At 41.8% G+C, this 9,021-nt stretch overlaps 1 non-coding gene across 1 annotated transcript; it reads left to right on the plus strand.

Annotated features, from left to right (window-relative positions):
- Nucleotides 1–562: 562 nt before the first annotated feature.
- trnas-uga (transfer RNA serine (anticodon UGA)) lies at nt 563–641 on the plus strand. The gene has a single exon. It is a non-coding gene; the product is annotated as a tRNA-Ser (tRNA).
- Nucleotides 642–9,021: the final 8,380 nt, after the last annotated feature.

The following is a 9,021-nucleotide window of genomic DNA, read 5'->3' on the forward strand; positions in this document are numbered from 1 at the left end:
GTCAAGTTTGGAGCTCCTTCTGATTAGATTAACAACCAGGTGACTCCTCAACATGCCCCCACCAAATAAGCTTACTTTAAACTAGATGTGGAAAGTTGAAAGGTTGATCTTTTTCACCTGTGCTGTGGCTTAAAACCAGGTTTCCACCGAGATTTGAACTCAGATCACTGGATTCAGAGTCCAGAGTGCTAACCGTTACACCATGGAACCCTTATAAGAGTTTGCTAGGCAGTTTCTTTCATTTTTCACATGTGTGATATTAAAGGCACACAACAATCACAACAATTAAAATATCACGCCCCAATATATTCTCGGTTTTGAGGCCTCGCCCCTACTATTTACGACATGGCCAGACGTAATCCGGCTAAGAAGCAGCACTTTTCAGAGGTGGAGATTGAAACCCGGACATCTCAGTTTAATTTGCAGTAAAGTATACACTTAAATGTACCCATATTTAAATAACACACGGTAACAAAGTTTATGCAGTGTTTTTTATTTTACTCGTGTTTTTTTGTGAGTCAGTGTAAATATTAGTGCAAATCAGTATTGCACTGCTTTTCAGGTTGTTTCCGAGTGGTTAAGGCGATGGACTTGAAATCCATTGGGGTCTCCCCTCGCAGGTTCGAATCCTGCCAACAACGAGAGGTGCTCTTTAATTGTGGTCACACATCTCATTATGGCAGATGTGCCTTCATGGACAATATAATATCAAATAGTTACTGGAAGCCACGGATGCATCTACTTTCTACTCCTTACATTTTTACAAAATGGCTTGTTACTTTAGTTTTGTACTAAAGGTTGTCTATCAGGTGTAATTGTGAGTCCATGTCGGAGAATAGCGCGGACACCCGCCTCACGCCGCGAGCAGGCGCGCACGGCACACGGAGACAAAAGTGAAAAAAAAAAGAAAAAGAAAAGAGACTAGCTGTTTGGAGGATAACCAGCTGAGATTGTGTGCGTCTTTGAGAACTGTAAGTCATATAACTGATGATGTCAGTTCATTTAAGCCTGTTGTTGTATGGTCTATAAATCTGGTACATTTAAAAGTTAGCTTGTCTGTGTTCTTCTCCTGTTACCTAGGTTACACCTGGCTGATGATTCGACATAATGGCGATTGTTGAACGTCCTTGCTCATTATGATAATGTAATTAATAGTGGGTTCATTGTTATTATTTACTAGCATATATGATTCCTTGTTATTTATTTATTTTCTTACCACACACACAGCCATAGCAGAGCTAACCCCCCCCCCCCCCCCCATGTTTATACTGATGATTGATTGTAATAAAGCATCAACAGAGAGAAGTTGTCTCCATCTGTGTTTTAACAGACACACCTGGGGCAAATTGGAAACCAGAATCAGCTTTAAATCCAGTCCTAATCTAGTCCTCAATAAATTTTAAATAATTTCACTGGAGTTAGTTATTATTTTTGCATCATCATACCAACATGAATCTAATTGAATGGCAATATTCACGGAATCACAAAATCACAACTGAATTCATATCTTGATACTGCGTGAGAATCTTATTAACCTGGAGTCCCAGTCTCTGTCACAATAAATAGGCTATATGTTTATATATGTTTTAGGCCTATTGGCAGACGGCCATTTAAAATGTAGGCAATGGCATATAAAGAATAAAGAATAAAGAGTCTTTTCTCCATGTCTACTGTAGTTTCTCAGTGTGCTCTCTAGTAACATCTGTCTGGTCCAGGTAGCTTTGTCATTGATAAGGCTACTTTTACTTTTATATTTTAAGTATATTGCTAAGCCTTTACTTTGTTACTTTTTTACTTGAGCTAAGAAGTTAAATCAGTACTTATACTTTTACCAGAGTATTATTAACACAATTCTCTCTACTTCTACTTGAGTAGGGAAGTGAGTACTTTGGCATCTGGATGTTAACACGTAACTTCATCCGTCTTTGCTGTTGCATTGCGATAACAAATAACTATGTTTGTGTAAAGTAATCGACAGGCTTTATGTCCGTGTTGAGTAGGGAGGGAAATGTAATGCATACTCCTACGTTTTATCTTCTTCTAATATTTATCATGGAGGAGGAAGTGATATAGCGCCCTATTAAACAAAAAGTGAGAAAAACAGCAGTGAGAGAAACAAATCAAGGGACTGAGAGCAGGAAGAGGGAGAGCCAGAGGAGTTTGGGGAGTTTGGAGAGAGGGCGTGTGATGAAAGGGAGGGCTCTGACACAGAGAGGGATATTCCAGAGGGTGAGGAAGAGAAGAAGAGGGTGAGGAGGAGGAAGAAGAGAGTGAGGAGGAAGAAAACATAAATGGGACAGAGGGAGGAACAGCCAGAGGGACAACAAGTGGATCCATGTGGATCAAGTACTGCACCATCAGGTTTGTGATGAAGAAGGTTCTTACTATTTTCAAAGCAGTGCAATTACACTTTCATTGTAGGTCTGTCCTTAAAATGGTGCTTTCTGCTGTAAAATTCTTTTTTTTGTGTCAGTATGGCTCTGTTTCTTTTTTTCTTGGCCTACATTTTGAAATGCATGCAGGTACACATGCATACAGTGGTACTATAACAGATTGCCACCCTGGTGACTTTCTTCCATGTCTCCATGAACGCCCATATATTTGGGCTGACAGTTGAGAAACCTTCCCTTGTTAACTATGACATGGATGACTGAGAACCTACTATATCATGACATGTTTAATTTACTACATTATAATTTTTGAGACAGGTCCTACTGGAACTCTGTTGGATCAGTCAGGATGGCCGAGCGGTCCAAGGCGCTGCGTTCAGGTCGCAGTCTCCACTGCAGGCGTGGTTCAAATCCCACTTCTGACATCTACTGTTTTTCTGAGACATGATATTGGGAATAAGCAGTTCTATGTATTTAAGAGGACATGAATGTGCGCAAGAAGCTCAATGGCCACTACAGGGTTTTGTGGGCATCTTTATTGTCAACAGATGTAAAGTTACCATGTGTTTGTACACAGTAGACATATCTACTGCTGTCTTCACTGTCTGTGGCAAGTCCTTCAAAACCTGTTCTTGACTTGCTTTTTTCCACATCCTCTGGATACTTAGCTAACTAAATGACTTAAGTTGGCCAATAATTGTTGCTTTTTCATCTTTGTTGTGATTGTTGTGTGCCTTCAATATCACACATGTGGATACCATGAAAGAAACTGTCTAGCAAACCCTTGCAGCACTTCTAAAGGTTCCTTGGTGTAATGGTTAGCACTCTGGACTCTGAATCCAGCGATCTGAGTTCAAATAGCAGTGGAACCTGTTTTTAAGTTTTATGTCTCCATTAGCTTAAGTTAAGTGTAATGTCTTGTTTGTGTTGTAGTATGGAACCATTTTCCTGTCTTTTATGTATTATGAAAAGTCCGTTCTTGACTTGCTTTTTCCCACATCCTCTGAACGCTTAGCTAACTAACTGACTTAAATTGGCCAATAATTGTTGTGATTGTTGTGTGCCTTTAATATCACACATGTGGATATTATGAAAGAAACTGCCTAGCAAACCCTTGCAACACTTTGAAAGGTTCCATGGTGTAATGGTTAGCACTCTGCACTGTAAATCAAGCGATTTAAGTTCAAATCTCAATAGAACCTGTTTTTATGCCACAGTATAGGTGAAAAAGATCAACCTTTCAACTTTTCACATCTAGTTTAAAGTAAGCTAACAGGGTTATTCTCCTTGGTCATTTAGACTGTACACAGTATGTTGGTGGGGGCATGTTGAGGAGTCACCTGGTTGTTAATGTAATCGGAAGGAGCTCCAATTTGACAGTATTGACTGGAAGTGATAAGCTTTGAGTAACATGGGGGATACACACTTTGCATTCAGTCTCGTAATCACCACAAAAATTAGGGATCACTGAAATTTGAACTTGTGTTGCTGCAGTCAGAGTATACGGTGCTCATCCTGAATGGGTCAGTATAGTTCATCAAAATTGCTTGTTGAATGGTCTATTAGCCTTGGAACCCCCCTTTCCCCACAGCTTTCAATTGTCAGATATGGGTGGGGGAGTGGACTCTGTGTCCAACCCTTTCTGTGTAAAAAAAAACAACTAAAGAAGTCTCTTGGATGAGATTCAAAACTTAGATTAATGCATATACACATCTACTTTCTTTTATATTACTGTATATACACATCAACTTTCTATTTGATTCATCATCACAATTCATTATGACATCAACTTTCTTTTAATAAATGCATAAACACATCAACTTTCTTTTTCATTAAAAGGACATAACAGCTGCTACTTAGCAGTTCCCAGTAAATTACTACTTCCCAGTCCCAACCCTCGCGGTAATTCTCACTTGGTGTGCCGCTTTCCAAATCCAAGGCCTCACCTATTCCCCCATTGTCACAGGGCCAATATTTTGTCCTTGCTGTTTTTCTGCCATTCAATAGTGCAAATCTTGCTACACTTTTGTATGGCTTTATCTTGTCAAGTATTATAACAACGTTTTGATACCAGGAACCCAACGAGGTTTCACAGATCATTCAGTTTTGCAACAACTTCTGGCGGTAAAATCTGCCAGCCATGTCTCTTCAGGTCCGTTGACAGTTTGGGCAACGGGCAGCTCCACGTGCATCGTTAATTATTTTACAATTCAGTATGCCAAATTTAAAGTGCTTCCCTCTAGACCAGTGATTTTCAACCTTTTTTGAGCCACGGCACATTTTTTACACTTACAAAATTCTGGGGCACACCACCAACCAAAATGACACTCTAACACAATACATACAATACATATAGTTAATAATATAGTTTCTAAATGTATTTATACTCACTTAGTGTGAAACCTGGCCTGTTTCGATGAACACAAAATGGATATCCTGGTAAGAATGGTAGAAAGACACACACAAAGCTCTTCCTCAACACCTCTCAGTCTCTCTCTGTTTTTCGTTTTTATCGCAGTCAAGCTTGAGAAGCTCAGCTCACATAGATATGTGGTTGAAAACGGGAGCAATGTCAAAATAGCTTAGTTGGCCAGAATGGGGAACTCCTTGGCAACAGATAACCAAAACTGTCCAAAGGAAGATCAGCAAAGTTTAGCTTTAAACCACGATCTTGTTTCAGTTCAATGAGTTCCTCTTGCTCCTTTAAAGTCATGTCCTCTCTAAAACACATCTCATATGTCTTGGGAGTCACACTGTGAAGAAATAATCATCATAACTTATACAGATGATGAAATACATACACTTTTTCAAAGAAAGTCCAGACGCTTTTGCCCTCATGACATTTACTTATAATAATGACATATGTATTGATATTACACCCACAGCAACGCTACACAAACATTTGTGTGTCTAAAACAGTTCTCCTAAATGCGAAAATAAACATAATAAACATTATAACTCATACAAAGCACATACTATTTACATTTATTCAAATAAGGCCCAAATACATCCCAAATCTCAAACCAGTGGGGCCATTTTCCTCTATAAAACGGTATGTATCTATCTTGTTCGGCTATACCATCTTTGATCGCATACTTGACTAGTGTGACCATAGTGTGACTGGGAAGATTGACCTATTTAGGACTCCATACTCTTTGTGTGACGTTGTCTCCCATACATGGGCATATTACTTCCTTTTCTTCCGTAAACAGAGGGCAGAACGGAGCCGGGAGCTAGTGGCATAAATAAGCAAAAACGCGATGAATTATGGACATAAAGTGGTTTGGATTTAATGCTCAACGACCCCGAAAAAGGCTGGAAGTTCCAAGCTGGATAGAAAATCACCTGTAGAGGTTAGAAAGACCCGGAAGAGACCTCCGTAACAGCTAACTCGTTAGCTTTTAGCTGCAACTTTTGGTAAGTTTCTATCTTTTATGGTTATTAATGATTAAGCTATGAATCAGAGGTGCTGTTTTTGCTTGTAGGCGAGTCTCTCGGGTTCAGAGGGTTGGCCATTTAGACTGTAAACAGTATGTTGGTCACCTGGTTGTTAATGTAATAGGAAGGAGCTCGAAATTTGACAGTATTGACTGGAAGTGATAGGCTTTGAGTTACATGGGGGATACACACTTTGCATTCAGTCTTGTAATCACCACACAAATTAGGGATCACTGAAATTTGAACTTGTGTTGCTGCAGTCAGAGTACACAGTGCTCATCCTGAATGGGCCAGTATAGTGCATCAGAATTGCTTGTTGAATGACTTATTAGCTTTGGATTGTCAGATATGGGAGGGGGAGTGGGCTCTGTGTCCAACCATTTCTGTGTAAAAAAAACACTTAAGAAGTCTCTTGGATGACAGACAAAACATCTGTGGAGGACCTTTTACCAAGTCCAGTTGCCCTCAACCTAGCACTTTTAGGGTAATAGCATGGATCAGGAACCAAAATGGACACATCTGGACTCAATCTGGGCATTTTATGTCAAAATTTGACACGTTTAGACCATGAAGACAGTTATCAGTTTATTTCCCATCTGGCAGGGACATTTCTGGATTCAGGTGGACATTGTGGACAGAAACATTGGTGGATCTTGATTCCCACCATAGGATTTGGCCTGCATTGCACATTCCCTTCACATCCCGTGCAATGTATTGCCATTGTCGAGCACATTGCCACCCTGGTGACTTTCTTCCATGTCTCCATGTCTCCATATATTGGGCTGACAGTTGAGAAACCTTCCCTTGTTAACTATGACATGGATGACGGAGAAACTACTATATCATGACATGTTTAATATAATATATTTATTATATATATATATATATTATATATATATATAATTTTTGAGACAGGTCCTACTGAAAGTCCGATGAATCAGTCAGGATGGCCGAGCGGTCCAAGGCGCTGCGTTCAGGTTGCAGTCTCCACTGAAAGCGTGGGTTCAAATCCCACTTCTGACAACCCCTCTCTTCATCTGGAACTAATGTGAGAGATGTGATACTGGGAATAAAGTACTTAGCAGTTCTTTGTTTTTTAAGGGGAAATAAATGTGCGCAAGAAATGCAATTTCAAGTAAAGTGTTTTGTGAGCATTTTCAACAGATATAAATTCACCATGTGTTTGTACACAGTAGACATATCTACTGCTGTATTCACTGTCTGTGGCAAGTCCTTCAAAACCTGTTCTTGACTTGCTTTTTCCCACATCCTCTGAACCCTTAGCTAACTAAATGACTTAAGTTGGCCAATAATTGTTGTGATTGTTATGTGCCTATCACACATGTGGATATTATGACAGAAACTGCCTAGCAAACCCTTGCAACACTTTTAAAGGTTCCATGGTGTAATGGTTAGCACTCTGGACTCTGAATCCAGCGATCTGAATTCAATACAGTCTGAGCTAACCGGCCGGCTTTTTAACTGTTTAAAAGAACAGATGTCCAGAAACAATTAAGGCCAAATCGAGCTAAATTGGCCAAGTTCTGGATGAGCTGGATGAGTTGTACACTTTGTGTAAAGTGGCGTGTCCAAACAAGAAGATGGAACATGATGGAAAGAGATGTAAGAAAAATGTAACACACACATACACACACACATACACACACAAACACACATACAAACACACACACACACACACAAAGACAATTGTACGGCAATGGTCCAAAAAAACCAACGAAAACAACAACAAAGCAACAACTACAACACCTCGAAAGGGCACCAGCTGCTCGTCCACCGACACGTCGGCGCCCGGGTTGTAGAGGTGAGGCAGCTGCCGCGTCCACTCGTCCCACACCTCTCGTACGGCCGCCAGTTTGTCCGAGGCTTGGCGGGCAGCTCTCGACTTGCGGTCTTCGAATCGCAACAGTCTAGAGTACGCGTGAAACTGCTTGATTGGCATTGTGGCGCGGAAATGGCCCTGCCTCTCTCCTCGTGCCACAGGCTCTCCTCGTTGCGGGACCGGTAAACGCCCGCGAGGAGCAGCAGCCCGAGGTAGGCTTGCAGGTCCGTGACGTCCATCGCTTTCTACTTGCCGGCAGTGGCACATCTCCTTTGACCCTCGAGGTTCGTGGCGGCCACAACCATGTCTTTGATTTGCAGCGTGACAAACAGGCCAAACGCAGACACTATGTCGTGGACGTGTTCCGCGGCGTACTCAGTGGGTCCCGGGCGCTGTAGTAGCAGCGCGGCAGCCGCGTCTGTCGTGTCCTCTTCTTGGTCGGGTTTGTCTTTTTCGGTGGCGTGGCAATGAGGTCTAGGGACACTGGGATGACACGTTTTCGAGGACAATTTTACTTTGCCATCTTTTGACACAAATGTTTCCTCATCCTCCTCTTTCCCCTCTTCTTCACTACCCTCTACTTCTTCTTTTTCTTCTTCTTCTTCTTCGTCGTCTTCTCCTACTTGTACTTCTTTGTCTTCGTCTTCGTCTTCTTCTTCTTCTTCTTCTTCGTCCCTTGCATGTCCACCCTCTTCTTCTTCTTCTTCTACTTCTTCTTCTACTTCTTCTTCTTGTCCTTCTTCGTCTTGAACTTAAACATCCACTTGGCCTTGGCCATCATCTTTGTCGTCGTCGTCGTATGACGACAACAAGAAGACAAATGTGTCTAAAGTGTATATTGGTGTGTGTGTGTGTGTGTGTGTGTGTGTGTGTGTGTAATAAAAATAATTAGTAGGCTAATGTCAAGCTTTTAGTTTTCTTTTTTAACCTCCCTTTCCACTCGCCTTTGCCTTTCCTGTTTTTACTACAACTACAAGCCACTGGCCAGAATCTCAGGGACTCAAAGGCAGGACGATGGGAGGGTAGCAGAACTAATACGACCGATTGAGTGTACCACGGGTCCCTGGGACCCGAAGGACAATGTCAAGGGTCCCCGTGTCCTGAAGGACAATGCCACGGGTCCTTGGGATCCGCAAGGCCAATGCCACGGGTCCTATGGACCCAAAGGACAATGTCATGGGTCCCGGGGACCCAAAGGACCACGTCAAGGGTCCTTGGGACACAAAGGACAATGCTACGGCTCCCTGGAACCCAAAGTACAACGCCACGGGTCCCGGGGACTCGGAGGACAACACTATGGGTAAAACTGCACGGGTCCCTAGGACCCGAAGGACAACAAAAGGGTTAAGAAGC

Source organism: Etheostoma spectabile, unplaced genomic scaffold (assembly GCF_008692095.1).
Source record: "Etheostoma spectabile isolate EspeVRDwgs_2016 unplaced genomic scaffold, UIUC_Espe_1.0 scaffold00001008, whole genome shotgun sequence".
NCBI lineage: Eukaryota > Metazoa > Chordata > Actinopteri > Perciformes > Percidae > Etheostoma > Etheostoma spectabile.